The sequence below is a fragment of the Carassius auratus genome, chromosome 10 (genome assembly GCF_003368295.1).
Source record: "Carassius auratus strain Wakin chromosome 10, ASM336829v1, whole genome shotgun sequence".
Lineage (NCBI taxonomy): Eukaryota > Metazoa > Chordata > Actinopteri > Cypriniformes > Cyprinidae > Carassius > Carassius auratus.
Window position 1 is genome coordinate 8,731,615 of NC_039252.1, and position 15,722 is coordinate 8,747,336.

The window sequence follows — 15,722 nt, forward strand, 5'->3', positions numbered from 1 at the left end:
TTCGAATGATTTTACTCTAATGGAAAATGACTGTTTTGTGCTATAAGCGTTAGCATTGCCGACTTTCTAACAGTGAAATGCTTATTACGGATTTGTTGTCTCACACATAGATGTTGCCAGTCCTATCAATATTTATTATATACAGTAGCTCAATGTTCTATGTAAAACTGATGGAGGTATTCAAATAAGGCAGGCTTTTACTGCAGAGGAGGATGGAATATCATTATCTCGGCAGGCTGTTGTGTTGTTGTCATTTAAGTGCGTGTGATATTTTTTGGCTCGTCTTTCAATATTCCCCATCAACATTCGCTCCACAGGATCAAACTGGCACGCTCAGTGTTCTCATCATTCTGCTATCCTGAAAAAGAGTGACTGACTGTGTTTTGGTCACTGTTATCTGATGCAATAATCACATCCTGTTTTTATACTTCACACACAATGGCATAAGCCACCATCTTACATCGTACATTACGCAGACTGAGTCATTCTGTGACTCAACGTGCAAGATTCTCAAAGAGTTCAGTGGTTTGAAACCATGTTGTGTATTTTAATGATGTCTTCGCCGTGTTTGGCTAACTGTTTCGAGTTCTGGCTGAAATGGAGAGTGTCCGTAAAACGATGTGCTGTATGCAGTTAATGGTGTATATAGATATAAATACTTAGAAACTGCATTAACAGCTCTTACTAATTACCACACATCTGTGGGACGGCCATATTGGAAAGGTCAAGAGCTGGCTGTGAACACATGAGAGTGAACTGATAGATGTCGTCTGCAAAAGGCAGTTCCATTCCATCGCAGTTCTGCATATGTAAATATCCATGATTAATGAGTGTTGATAATAAAGAAAAATGTATTAAAGCATTTGTCAGGGTCTTAGGGATGTATGTTTTGAATTTTGTTTTTATTTTTTATTTGTTATTTTCTTTACATTTTTAAACAGCCTTTACAAATGATTCAATGTGTTAAAATGTCAAGTGGTGTATCAATTTCATAAAAACAATTAACATGACTTCCTTATCAATTTAATATTGTTAATTGTGGGGACATGACCAGAACAAAGGCGGGCAGATGCCTGCAGTCAAAAAAAGTTTATTGACTCACATCTGACACTGGAGACATTAAAGTTGACCCTCCTCATGGAGGCCCCAACCAACATTAAACCCTGAGAGAACAAGTATGCCCTTTTTAAGCTCAAGGGTCAAACCATCCCAAATTATAGGAAAACCCACAAAAAGAAAAATCATGTACACACACATAAACAGCCACATAAACTCAATTTAAGATAAAGTTCAAAACAACATAGGATAGACATTACAAAAATACATAAAAAAACTGAACAATACATTTACATATACACACATTCAAAATAAACAATAAACGATGACCCCCCTGCTCTGACTAGCCTGTAGACTATGCCTAAATTACCCAGAATTCAATTTGATTGTATAAAATAGGAAACAGGAAAGCCGCACTTCCTCTTTACCCCTTATCCCCAAACCATGCTGCAGTCATGAGCCTAGAGGAAAAAGGTAAGGAAATAAAACTGAAACTTTGAATAAATAACTACAAAAATAACCCTTTTTGGTGTCTCTTTTCCTTGATTTAATGTGCACCTTAGACCAGAAAAATAAAGCCAAAAACAAACATTCATATCAATAATATAAACCAAACTAATATAAACCAAACAAAAACACAGGGCATAACCCAAAGATTAAAGTTGACTTATGACATCATCACATTAATATTAATAATCATCATTAATTATTAATTCAAAATATCATATAATTCATATATACTGTATATATAATATCTGTTTTGTCAATCAAGGACTTTTGGAAATGTCCTTTTACTGTTTTTCACCATAAATTATTTGTTAATTCATTATTTTTTACCTGAAAACACTAAATTGTATTTTTCACAAAATTAAATGTCAGGTTAGAACACGGTTTTTCCACTGTATTGTATATAGTTAGTAACATTAACCAATTAATTTTACTGTACCATTTTTACAGTAATTACAGTGAAAATATTAAAATCTATGATTTGTTTGTAAAAATAATAATAATAATAATCAACTCTTCCCCAGCACTCACTGCTCTTTTTGACCTGCAGGCTCAAGAATCTGCGTGGGTTTGTTCACTCAAACCACATGCCCACAGACTACATGGTAAGGTTATTCTCTGAGACATACAATAGCAGCGAAAGCAATGGCATATTTAAACAACACGCATCACCCACCAGTCACACATCAACAGTCCTTGCCCAGGCTCCAAATCTGAAATCACTGACCTTGTCATCAGCAGAGACAAAGGTGACTTTAAAAGTGAGACGAAAAAACCCACTCCACCTCCTTATCTGTCATCAGCGATGCAGTGATGTTTGTGATGATGGGAAAGGAAAGGATGTGACAGTCTTTCCTAGTGGAAAACATTCTGTCCACAGAGACTGTCCACATTGTTCACATGTCAGTGAGGCGGTACAGGCTGTTTGTACACTAATGAGAAACATCTCCCTCTTTTTCTGCTACCTCAACTTGACAGCGTTATGAATTCTTACATAAATTGCATTATATTTTGTATATTTTAAGATTAAGTCTGCAGACTGTGTCCCAAATGCAGTTTTAACCCCATGAAGCTTGACATATAAAATAATAGTCAGAAAAAAAACAGAACAGTTTGTTGAACTTTTAGATACAATATATGCATATATAGACAAAGTTTATGTATGTGTTTTTGTTCAGAATCATATTTGATACATCAGGTTTGTATGATTCATATGAAATATGAGGATATAGAGCTCATACTCCAGGAGGAAAAACATTTGAATGCCCAACGTGAACAACAAATATGCAATTTGGTGCAGTTGGGGCTGATGTTTTTATGGCCAAGATGTAAGATTAAATTCTGATGGCTTGTAATGTGAATCAATGAAATCAATGAAATTTATATTCATTAAATGCATATACATATCAGTTTGTCAATGAGTCAATCTTTCGTTCGTTATCTGGCTCGGCTCGGTGTTCATCTTCAGTGCAGTTCAGTCAGTGTACTGTTTGAGTAAATAATTACTCTGGGACAAGTTAACAGCTTAAGTCAAGTTCAAGTTCAAGTTCGTTTATTTATAAAGCACCACTTAACACAGTCACCCGACTGACCAAAGTGCTGTACAAAATACAATGCATGACATATAGAGATAAAATAAAGCAGATAGAATTGACAACACTAGAACATGTTACATGCCAGTGAAAGTTTAAAAGAGTGTATAGCTTCCCTTGAGCATTTGATGGTACATAATAATTAAAAACACCAAGTGTGAAAATTTACAATCCAGTAGACAGTGTGTCTAGCACTTTATCACAAATATTATGTTTTTACACACGACTACCTGAAACTAATGAACTTACTAAAAACTATCCCTGTCAATCCAAAAAGGCAAGGGAGAACAGGTGGGTTTTTAAGAGAGATTTAAAGATATCTAGTGAAGGAGCTGTTCTGATGTGGCTTGGAAGGTTGTTCCACAATCTCGGGCCTGCGATAGAGAATGCTCTGTCACCTCTGCGTTTGAGTCTGGATGAGGGGATCTTGAGCAGCTTTTGATTTCCAGAGCGGAGCTCTCGAGTGGGGTTGTAAGGGGAGATGAGGTCAGATAGATAGCTTGGGGCCAGATCGTGCACACATTTGTAGACGAATAAAATTATTTTAAAATTTACGCGATACTGAATCGGTAACCAGTGAAGGGCTCGGAGTAGCGGGGTGGAGTGGTCATATTTACGACCATTTTTTAGAAATTTCGCAGCAGCATTTTGGACTAATTGAAGCCTATCTAATTGTATTTTTGAAATGCCGCTATATAAAGAATTACAGTAGTCCAGCCGTGAAACAATAAAGGCGTGGACTACTGTCTCAAGCGAGCTAACAGGCAATGCGTGTTTGATTTTTGATAACTGACGGAGCTGGAAAAAGCTAGACGCAACTACTGAGGAGATGTGTTTGTCTAGAGTGAGTTGACAGTCCAACAAGACACCAAGATTTTTTGCACACTTTGTTTGGTGAACTGCCAGGTCATCTAGAATAGATGTATCAATTTTGGAGACATTTGAGGAGTTAAACACAATAACCTCTGTCTTTGAATTGTTGAGGGATAGAAAATTATTTGCCAGCCAGATTTTAATCTCGTCAAGGCAGGAAAATAGCGAGGTGACAGAAAGAGGATTGTCTCTTTTTATAGGTAGGTAGATTTGGGTATCGTCAGAATAGAGATGATACTGTACTCCATGCTTTCTCATAATCGATCCTAGCGGCAACATATAGAGGGAGAAAAGCAGAGGGGATAAGATCGAACCCTGAGGAAGGCCAAATTCGAGACGCGCAGCAGAGGAGGAGTAGTTTCCAATTTTTATTGAGTAGTAGCGGTCAGTTAAGTATGATTTAAACCACTCCAGGACATAACCATTTAACCCCACTAGGGATTTTAGTCTCCATAGAAGCACCTGGTGATCGATGGTGTCGAAGGCAGCTGTTAAGTCAAGGAGAACTAAAATTAAGGAGTCCCCTGAATCAGTGGTAACTAAAATATCATTAAAAACTCTCAGTAAAGCTGATTCAGTGCTATGGAGAGGTTTAAAGCCAGACTGAAAGCGTTCGGAAATGTGGTTAGTGCTGAGAAATAACTGAAGTTGAGTTAAGACCAGCTTTTCTAACACCTTAGAAATAAATGGGAGCACAGAAATTGGCCGAAAATTATTTAACACCGACGTGTCCAATGAAGGTTTTTTGAGGAGAGGGGTGACAACTGCCCGTTTCAGAGCGGTAGGAACCATACCAGTAGCTAAGGACTTGTTTATAAAAATGAGTAATGTAGGGCAAATTGACTCTGTGGTCAGTTTGAGGTAGCGAGGATGTATCTCGTCATAAGGACACAGTGAGGGTTTTAGGGCGTTAATGACTTCAGAAAGTACTTGTAATGAGACTGGTTCAAAAGTGTCCCAAACACATGAAGACTGCAAAATATCTTCCAACATAGACACAGAATTGTTTGTAGCTACTTGAGACCTTAGATTTACGATTTTATCAGAGAAAAACCTCAGAAAACATTCACATAAATCATCAGAAGGGTTTGGAATGCAGATTACAGATGGGTTTAACATAGAATTTAACACAGAGAATAAGATTTTTGGCTTATTTCTATTGCATGATATCAAATTTGAAAAATAGGCCGCTTTAGCAGATTTCGCTGCAGACTGGTAAGCCAGCAGAGCAGATTTAAACCGCTCGGAAGAAGACTGTGTTTTGTCCTTTTTCCATTTTCTTTCCCTTTTTCTGCATGCTTGTCTAAGCGCACGGGTTTCAGGTGTTAGCCACTTCACAGCCTTATGTTTGGGTTTAAAAACTTTTAAAGGCGCAGTTTCATTTAGGACAGAAATCCAGGAATTGTTCAACAGATCGAACTGTTGGTCGGCATTTAGGTCGGAGTGTAATTTTTCCAAAAGCCACTGAGAGGATAGTTCATTAAAAAGAGCATTAAAATCCAGATGGAAGTGGGAAGAATAGACACGTGAAACTTTTGCACTTTCACGTGGAAGAGTTAGATTTTGTAGTGAGAGAGAAAAAATTATAGGTTTGTGGTCGGAGATCAAATAGTCCGATACAGAGAGCTCTGAGACCAATAGCCCATAGGAGAGCACAAGGTCCAATATGTGCCCCTGTTGATGGGTGGGCTCATTAACCCATTGTTGGAGATTAAAAGAGTCTATCAACGTTAAAAACTCCTTTGAAAGGGGATTAAGAGGGCAACAGACATGGACGTTGAAATCGCCTAACAGAATGAAACGGTCACAGTTTGTTGTTAAAAACCCTAATAGCTCTGTAAGTTCAAGGATAAAGTTTTGGACCATATGTGGAGGGCGGTAAATCACAGCTATCATGATAGGGCCATTCCATTGGAGGCGAAATATCTGTGCTTCAAAGCTGAGGAAAACTTTTAACGTCATTTTCTGACAGCGAGGAAAAAGTGATGTTTTTAAAATAGTCACAAGACCGCCCCCCCTACCTTGTACTCGGGGAGAGTTAAAGAACGAACAGTCACTAGGCACCAGATCTGAAAAAGGAGTGAGGTCTCCTACCTGAGTCCATGATTCGGTGATAAATAGAAAATCCAGTTTATGAGTGAGGAAAAAGTCGTTTAGCAGGAATGTCTTATTTGCCAGGGAACGGGCGTTTATCACAGCCATCTTTGGCGGAGGGATCGAATTGCATCGAGAAACCGGGACTCGGCGTACGGCGCAGAGATTTCCAAAGTTAACCCCTGATTGTCGTCCGCCAACCCCAATAGAGGAAGGCACAGGGCGATGATCCAGAGGATAGTCCGGTAGGATAAGTCATTTGTGGATTAATGCGTATTGGAGACGCAAACCATTTCAAACGATTCCGTTCTATTTGGTGAAATGGTTCAAGAAGATCCGGTTACATCGAATGATTCTTTCACGAACCGGATATCACTGAACTGTTGTGTTTTGAATGCGCTCACAACAGACCCCGAAGAGAAGACAATGCTGAATAAAGTCGACGTTTTTGCTATTTTTGGACCAAAATGTATTTTCGATGCTTCAAAATATTCTAACTGACCCTCTGATGTCACATGGACTACTTTGATGTTTTTCTTACCTTTCTGGACATGGACAGTATATCGTACACACAGCTTCAATGGAGGGACAGGAAGTTCTCGGACTAAATCTAAAATATCTTAAACTGTGTTCCGAAGATGAATGGAGGTCTTACGGGTTTACAACAGCATGAGGGTGAGTTTGTGTGGACTCACATACAGTAGATTGTGTACAGCAGGTTTTTGCATATCAAATTTCTGATTTTTTTCCACTTATAATGCATCATGCATAAAGTAGATGGAAAAGCAGTAGAACATGTCTGGATGAAGTCGTGGCCTAGTGGTTAGAAAGTTTGACTCCTAACCCTAGGGTTGTGGATTCGAATCTCGGGCTGACAATACCACGACTGAGGTGCCCTTGAGCAAGGCATCGAACCCCCAACTGCTCCCCGGGTGCTGGAGCAAAAATGGCTGCCCACTGCTCCAAGTGTGTGTTCACAGAGTGTGTGTGTGTTCACTGCTTTGTGTTTGTGCACTTTGGATGGGTTAAATGCAGAGCACAAATTCTGAGTATGGGACACCATATTTGGTTGTATGTCACTTCACTAACACATTAAAATTAAATTTGAACCTGCATCTCCTACCTAAGCACCACAACATACTGGTTAGCATATGCACTAACTACTTGGCCAAGGTTTGCATTTGCTACATGCAAGGTTGTCTGAAATGTTTGGTTATACTAAAAATGTTACAATTATTTGCACTTTATTTCTTCTATAGGTAAAAGCAGTCCTTGTCTTGTGATTGCTGTAAATGGGAAAAACACAATCTTACCTGTCAAATTGTCAGAAAAACAGGCATCCTCATTTGTGCACTAAAAATGAAGGACATGCCATGCAGAGAGGAGCTCCTTAAGTAATTTTCAGCGGTACTGCTTCAGGTAAATTGATTGCTGAACAACTGCTGTGTGTGTGCATGAGAGAGATAGAAAGGACTCTGAGGCTCTATGGGGAGTTTTGCACTGTAGAAGCTGAGGTTTATAGGTCAAAGATGATTAAAGTTTGGGATGCCCCATACCGTTCTGAGAGTAAGTTCTGATGAAAGATCAGAGCAGTGAGATTGTAAGGTAAAGCATGGCTGGGATTGCAAGGTTGGTTTATTGAAAAAGCCAGAGCCGTTTGGCTGTGCTAGCTCTCTGAAAGTGTCCTCTGGAAATTAACCAATCAGCTTCTGGCTTATGAAAAGGCTTTGGGTGAAGGCAGGGTGAGTGTGATTTCACCAAGTACAACATGTTCCTGGATCAACATTCTTGTTGATCCTGGAACAACTTTCCAATCAACTAATCTGAATTGAGATATACCTTTTCAAGAAATAACTGTTTTAGGCTTACAATCAGGGTTAGGTGCCTCTGCACCCTTGTTAATAAGGATGCTCATTTTTGCCAGGAATATAGCCATTTCCCTTGTAACGGCAGTAAATAAAGCAGCACCTGATTTTTCAACTTGCAGTGCTCATATTTAATTAATTAAACCATAGCCTTTTGAAGTGTAAGCTATCCCAATTTGCATGTATATTAGTTTTTTTTTTTTTTTTTTCACAGGAGCACCTCCTGAGTTTTCTCATCTCGTCCCATTTCTATCAGTGATCTGTTCCTTCCCGCACTACTTATCACTGCTGTAAGTTGCCAAGATTAGTGGTAATGGGTTGAAATTGGTATGTGTCGATTGTGTGAGAAGGATGCTTTTTCTTGTAACAGGGCAACCTTGGAATTTGTTGACGTGATTATTCTGTTTGGCCCATACAAATTACGGTAGTTTTAGCGGAGACGAATGTAACTAACATATCAACAAATATGCCCAGTTGGATTTTTTTTATAGAAAGATAAAAATACGGGAGAAATACAGGAAAATATTTAAACGGGATGATAGCGGGATAGACTGATAAACTTTGGGAGAATCATGTGAAAAATAGGAGGGTTGACAGGTATACTTTGACACTGCAGGTAAAGTGAAAAAAAAAAGTATTTTATTTTTATTTTTTTACCTGCAGTGCCTCGCATTAAAAAGGGATATATGTAACTAAATTAATGTGAACATTTAACATTATTATTAATATTATGTAAGAAAAAAATTTATACAGTAAGAAACAAGCAAAAACTACCACAGCTACTGTAAAGGAGACTGTTTGCTGAGAAAACAACAAACTATGCATTTTAACATTGTGTAAAAATATCTGTCTTCAGAATGTCATCACTGACCAATCAGAATGAAGTATTCCAGTGAGCTGTGTAATGTGTGGTTTGAGCCAACTTCACATATTCGAATCTATAACAATAAAGACAATTAGCATGCAAATAGCAGAAAGGCCTTTGAACTTGATACGTTGCTTAATTAGAAATGGCCAACGATAGCACTGCTACATGTTTCATCAAGCATGCCAAAAACTCCAACTCACTGTCTGTGCTGTTTAATTAACGTTAAGCCAATTTAAATCGCCTTTCCCAAAGGACGACTCCTCTCACAAATATTCAGCACTCATCCTTTCCTCTGACGATGTCTATTGTCATAATCTCCTTAAACTGCAATAAACAAAAGTTCTGACGATATTATTGAAGATATTAGTGATTCCAGGGAAGCATATGGTGGGATATTGCTTATTATCCACACCTAATACACAGCTATCAAACGTATGAACAAAGTCTTGAGAGACACTTTGCTGCCTCATTAGTGGCAATCTCAGAGTCCGTATTTAGTTTGTGATGCCACAAGGGACTTCATCATGTGTCAAATAATATCCAAAAGAAACCGTGATGGCAGATGTGCTAATTGCTATAAGTAAATGTTTTGTTTCTGTTCATAGCACTCTGGCACAGAAAATGCAGGAATTCATGAACATAACATACAGTAGAAAGTTACCCATGGAGTATTTTAAAGGAATCGTTTCATCAAAAGTTAAAGTATAATTTTATGCAAATTTACCATCCAAAGATGTAGATGAGTTTGTTTCGTCACTGAAACAGATTTGGAGCAATTTACTGTAGCATCACATCACTAGCTGATAAAAACATCACAATAATCCACAATTAATCCAGACAACCCCAGTCCATCAGTTAATAAGTGAAACTCTGCTTGTTTGTGAGAAACAAGTCATTAATATTTCAATACTTTCCTTCATTATCCATAATAAAGTATTCAGTGAAAAATGTATCTTGTCTGAATCAGGAGAGAAATATGCACCGATCAAACACTGTTGGCAAATTATCCAAAAAAAGCTCTAAACAAGTATGTCAGTTGATTTTGATGTTAGGGGACAGTGGGGAATGGATTATGGACTCGTACAGTATTGTTCAAAATAATAGCAGTACAATGTGACTAACCAGAATAATCAAGGTTTTTCGTATATTTTATTATTGCTACGTGGCAAACAAGTTACCAGTAGGTTCAGTAGATTCTCAGAAAACAAATGAGACCCAGCATTCATGATATGCACGCTCTTAAGGCTGTGCAATTGGGCAATTAGTTGAATTAGTTGAAAGGGGTGTGTTCAAAAAAATAGCAGTGTGGCATTCAATCACTGAGGTCATCAATTTTGTGAAGAAACAGGGGTGAATCAGGTGGCCCCTATTTAAGGATGAAGCCAACACTTGTTGAACATGCATTTGAAAGCTGAGGAAAATGGGTCGTTCAAGACATTGTTCAGAAGAACAGCGTACTTTGATTAAAAAGTTGATTAGAGAGGGGAAAACCTATAAAGAGGTGCAACAAATGATAGGCTGTTCAGCTAAAATGATCTCCAATGCCTTAAAATGGAGAGCAAAACCAGAGAGACGTGGAAGAAAACGGAAGACAACCATCAAAATGGATAGAAGAATAACCAGAATGGCAAAGGCTCAGCCAATGATCACCTCCAGGATGATCAAAGACAGTCTGGAGTTACCTGTAAGTACTGTGACAGTTAGAAGACGTCTGTGTGAAGCTAATCTATTTTCAAGAATCCCCCGCAAAGTCCCTCTGTTAAAAAAAAGGCATGTGCAGAAGAGGTTACAATTTGCCAAAGACCACATCAACTGGCCTAAAGAGAAATGGAGGAACATTTTGTGGACTGATGAGAGTAAAATTGTTCTTTTTGGGTCCAAGGGCCACAGGCAGTTTGTGAGACGACCCCCAAACTCTGAATTCAAGCCACAGTACACAGTGAAGACAGTGAAGCATGGAGGTGCAAGCATCATGATATGGGCATGTTTCTCCTACTATGGTGTTGGGCCTATTTATCGCATACCAGGGATCATGGATCAGTTTGCATATGTTAAAATACTTGAAGAGGTCATGTTGCCCTATGCTGAAGAGGACATGCCCTTGAAATGGTTGTTTCAACAAGACAATGACCCAAAACACACTAGTAAACGGGCAAAGTCTTGGTTCCAAACCAACAAAATTAATGTTATGGAGTGGCCAGCCCAATCTCCAGACCTTAATCCAATTGAGAACTTGTGGGGTGATATCAAAAATGCCAAAACCAAGAAATGTGAATGAATTGTGGAATGTTGTTAAAGAATCATGGAGTGGAATAACAGCTGAGAGGTGCCACAAGTTGGTTGACTCCATGCCACACAGATGTCAAGCAGTTTTAAAAAACTGTGGTCATACAACTAAATATTAGTTTAGTGATTCACAGGATTGCTAAATCCCAGAAAAAAAAAAAGTTTGTACAAAATAGTTTTGAGTTTGTACAGTCAAAGGTAGACACTGCTATTTTTTTGAACACACCCCTTTCAACTAATTGCCCAATTGCACAGCCTTAAGAGCATGCATATCATGAATGCTGGGTCTTGTTTGTTTTCTGACAATCTACTGAACCTACTGGTAACTTGTTTGCCACGTAGCAATAAAAAATATACTAAAAACCTTGATTATTCTGGTTAGTCACATTGTACTGCTATTATTTTGAACAATACTGTATCTTCGTCAGAAGTGACAGTCTTAATTTAAAACACCTTAATGGTGGACTTTTTTTCTTACAAACACACAGATTTTCCCCTCACAAGATGTTAACTGATGAATTGGAGTCCTGAAGTTTATTAGTGGATTACAGTGACATTATCAACTCACTTTATGCCTCATTTTCTTTTTTCTTCTTTTTTTTTTTTTTTTTTGTGAACTATTTAAAACCTTTGTATTTTTATGCTTAATATTATGCAATGACCTTAGGCAAACACTGTTGAAGTTAATTGTGAGCCAAGTGTGTTCTCTGATGTTCATTTCCAATAAGATGCAGTCTTAAAAGTCAGCTACCTAAGGTTTTGGAACAAACGCATTAGTCCCATCTCTCTGTAGTTCTTCACGAAAGTGTTTACTTCTTCCCTTCCTGTGATTTTGTCGCCAGCTTTATCACAACAAAAGCGACAATCATGTCTAAAGTTCCAGTTGCTTCCATTTCCCTTCAAGTCTAGATGTTTCAGAAAGCGGATGTATTTTTATACCTGACCTTGTCGCCTCAACACTTTTAAACTGGGTCTCTTTACCCAAACACTCACTCGAAACAAAAACTCCCATTCTCTCAGTCTTGAAAGACACAAAGCAGTACCATCTCTTCTCTCTAAGCCTCCAGTCACAACTTATTCTTACAAATCTCCCCTTCAAGCTTATTCACATACCCTTGAATCCCAGAGTCCTCCAACTACACTCTGCTCTTTGCTGCCTATCAGTCAGCGCGCTGCATCTTTAAGTTAGGGACATAAATTACGTGGACTATAATAACAGCACAAAAATGTTCTTTTCTATGACTTCTGCAAGCACTATTTCACTCGTCAGCTGGTCTGATATCTTCGACCAATTCTTTCAGAATCCTGTTGCCAAAGCTTTTTTAGCCATCAATATAATTAGACAGTGCAAGAGCACAAAAAGGAGCCGAGGGACTGTGGGAAATATGAGCTGGGTACAATGATGAGGTTGGTCCGTGGCTCAGAAGATTTAGAACTCGATAGAAAAGTTCTAATTAAAATGCATTTCAGCACATTTGCCTTAGTGACTTAGCTTTAATTTAATTTTACTCATTCCCCAGTGGGAAACTGAGATAAAATTAATTAGTTTCTTCCTTTTATTTTAAATGTAACATACATAAATCTATATTCATTACTTTGTTCGTCCCACGCAGAATCTTTTCCACCTGAAAATTATACTAAATATTGGTTCATTTTATGCCACTAACTACAAATCAATGACACAGGCATGGAAATGGACTAATTAAAATGTATCTGCTAGGATATTCACATGTAAAAAGGCCTTTAATTGTTTTTGTTGTTGTTGTTGTTATTTTTTTATGAACCCAACTGAAGTGTCAAAAATAAATAAATATATAAATAAATGTTAAAAATTTAGTCATTCATTCGTTTGTTCTATGCAGGATCTTCTGCATGTGAAAATAATATTTAATAGTTATAATTTATATGCCTTCAATAGCAAGTCGACACAAATCATGAAATGGATAACATTATAAGTTATCGTATTTACATGTTAAAGTACAGTTTAAATAGTTTTATTTTTTTTAGTTAAGTAGTTAATAAAGGTGACAAATTTCAAATAAATAAGCTTTTATTCATTCATTTACTCATATCTATCAGTGTGTGTTTGTGTGTGTGTGTGTATCATAGATTTAAGAACATAATTTTATATTTAATTTTAATTTAAGCCTAAGGTTAGATCAGAGATATACTCATAACTAGAACATATTTAACAAGAAAATGGAAAATAATGTAATGAATGTACAAAACATCAATGTGACAAGCTGTGTCCTGTACCTAGGACCTAGGACATTTCTCTTAGTGAGAAATGAATTCAAACTCGCCTTGACAAATATCTTTAGAATGGCCCTGAGGGTTTGTGTGTCCTCTGCTGTCTCACAGACTGTCCTCTGCTCACCTTTTTCCCTTGAACAAACATTGTATTTTAATGGGCTGATATATGGACATTTATGTAAAAGGAACATCAGGAACACATCCCCCCACTCCTCTTTTCTCTCTATTTCTTTAAGAGAATCAACAGGACAAAACGGGTTCAGGTCACAATGTATTCAGACCTGCATCTCCTGCATACGTACCATGGCCTAATATTTTGGAGTGTTTTTAGGTTAGCTTTTATTTGGGTCTATTTTACAGACAGTAAGGAGTTCTTGTTGCACAGAGTGACTATTAATATCTTTTTCCTCAGACACAGCAGGATCATCTGACAGTATTGGGAATTCACACAAACATAAGCGCTTGATTGTGAGCAAGAAAGGGACTTTCTAAAGGTATGAGCCATAGCAGAGGCACTCTGCAGGTTGGTTGTGTAGATAAAATACAGTGAAAGACTTTGGAAGGATGTGTCATTGTGGCAGTGTCACGAAAGGTACCATGAGATCACTTTCTTTAGTGTGTTGATGTATATCCTTTTGAAACAGTAGATAATGCTTTAAAATCGAGTAGCCTGTATTTCACATTCGTGAACATGATTTGCTATTTTATATTCAAATAGAGGAGGAGGAGGAGCCTTTTCATTCTATAAAGAGAATATGAATCAAGACATTTGTACTGTTAAACATGAAAATATGATAAATGTGTGCAAAACATTTAAGTATTTGTAAAATATATAAAAAATTTGCATATTTAGCCAATTAAATTTGTTCCATTGCGCTTTTCGTCATATGCATGTGTTGTGAGGATTTGCAGCGGTACATATATATATATATATATATATATAAAGAAATACATATACATATTTTTTTTAGTGGCAGTGGGAGCTTATCTTAAACCAGGGACAGTAGACAGACTTGTTTTCTTAGCTAAAAACTTGTAAGAAAGAAAGTTTAATTATTTCCCCCAGATTTTTTATTACTTAAATGCAAATGCAAACAGAGAGAGATATATCGAATATCGTAAAAAAATTTACAATAATTGATAACGTTTTAAACGTATAAACATTTATATATTTATATATAGCGCCCAGCACTACTCAGCATTACCATCTGGGCAGAACTATTGCTCCAGCCACCAAAGACTAATTTGCAAATAACCTGCCTGATTTATCTCAACTACACATGAACTAAACGAAATGACTGGCAAAACGAGCACTATTTTCTCTAATACATTAGAAGATGATTTGGTTATTCTACAATCACAATCATCAAAATATTTACAGAGAGATCAATTAAACCTGTCACTTGTATCTTTTAAGTTGTTGCGCTTTTTATAAGGTCGTAGATCACATCAGGGCCATCATTATGGGAGTGCAGCTGGCCCCGCCCTCCGGAGACAGAAAGTAAAGCATAATTTGGATTCAGATGTGCCTTGTTGCCTTCCTGCCATGGAATGCTGCCTCCAAAAAAAGCATTTTAGGATGCAGCAGAGATTTGGCTGTAGAGTACATAATCGTTTAACGCTCGTTAAGTACTTACTGAAATTAAGTACCTAATCATTGAGTATGTGATTTTGAATGCAGCCAAGGAGTGTACAAGGAGTGCAAGGATATAGTGCTCTTGATGAGTGGAGAGAGGTTGTGCTGATTAATAATCAGGGGATTGGGATATGGTGAGCATAGTTGGTGTTGACCGTGACTCCTTGGCACATGGACTTTAAGGCCATGTCCACACCACACGGGTATTTTTTAAAACTGCGTTTTTCATTCTTCCATTAAAAAAAAAAAAAAAAAAACTCTGTCCACATGAAAAAACACAAACACATGCCATGAAGCATTGTGAAGAGCATGCCAGTCCAACAGGTGGCAATGTAATCTCAACCGTAAAGCCATGTTGGCCAATCAGAAGCTTGAAAAAGTTTCCAGTAGGCGGAGATAACAGCCCGTGCTGCGATGAGCTGTGCTCCGACATCACAAGCCAAAATCTCAGTTTTCGCTATCTACACGATAATACTACAACCTGAGTTTTTTTTTTTTTTTAATCCTCACCCTGGCAGGAGTTTTCAAAAATGTTCAGTTTCAGTGACCTGGTACTGCGTTTGCATGTGGACGAACTGCCAAACCGCATGAAAAAGTTACGGTTTTAGAAATAACTGTATTTGTGTGGGCAGGGCCTAAGTCCTATTTTATTTTCATAAGATCTTCAAAATCAAAATGCTCTTTCTCGTGTC

General features: G+C 37.6%; 1 long non-coding RNA gene across 1 annotated transcript; it reads left to right on the forward strand.

The window, feature by feature from the left end:
* Positions 1-1,492: 1,492 nt before the first annotated feature.
* Positions 1,493-2,667, forward strand: LOC113110455 (uncharacterized). The gene is made up of 3 exons (XR_003293145.1): positions 1,493-1,530; positions 2,114-2,168; positions 2,302-2,667. It is a non-coding gene; the product is annotated as an uncharacterized LOC113110455 (long non-coding RNA).
* Positions 2,668-15,722: the final 13,055 nt, after the last annotated feature.